We start from the raw sequence: 363 nt of genomic DNA, 5'->3' as shown, positions 1-363 counted from the left end.
TTCTTTTCTGACAGGGCAAAGTTTTTCAGGGTAAGAAAAAAATAATTCTGTAGTTCCAAAAAAAGCCCTCTCACAATGAAGGGAATGGTACAATCCAGTCTGCTCTTCTTACCGTAAAATTACGTTTTACTATACTTTTGTTAGAGATGGGTTATCAGTGCAGCGTGCTTCAAAGCCAGCAACAAATCAGAAAAATGCATCAGTCAAAACAGTCCAAAAAAGTAAAAAAAAAAACAAACCAAAAACATAAGCTCAAAACCAGAAGGATTAAAAAAAAAACTTATATAATCATATAATTATTACAGCAAGGTCTAAACCTTAAAATCTGCAACTTTCAGAAAACTTTTGGCTTGACTTTCAAGC

Source organism: Mesitornis unicolor, unplaced genomic scaffold, assembly GCF_000695765.1.
Source record: "Mesitornis unicolor isolate BGI_N332 unplaced genomic scaffold, ASM69576v1 scaffold28428, whole genome shotgun sequence".
In the NCBI taxonomy this organism is placed as follows: Eukaryota; Metazoa; Chordata; class Aves; order Mesitornithiformes; family Mesitornithidae; genus Mesitornis; species Mesitornis unicolor.
This window is presented reverse-complemented; position numbering follows the sequence as displayed.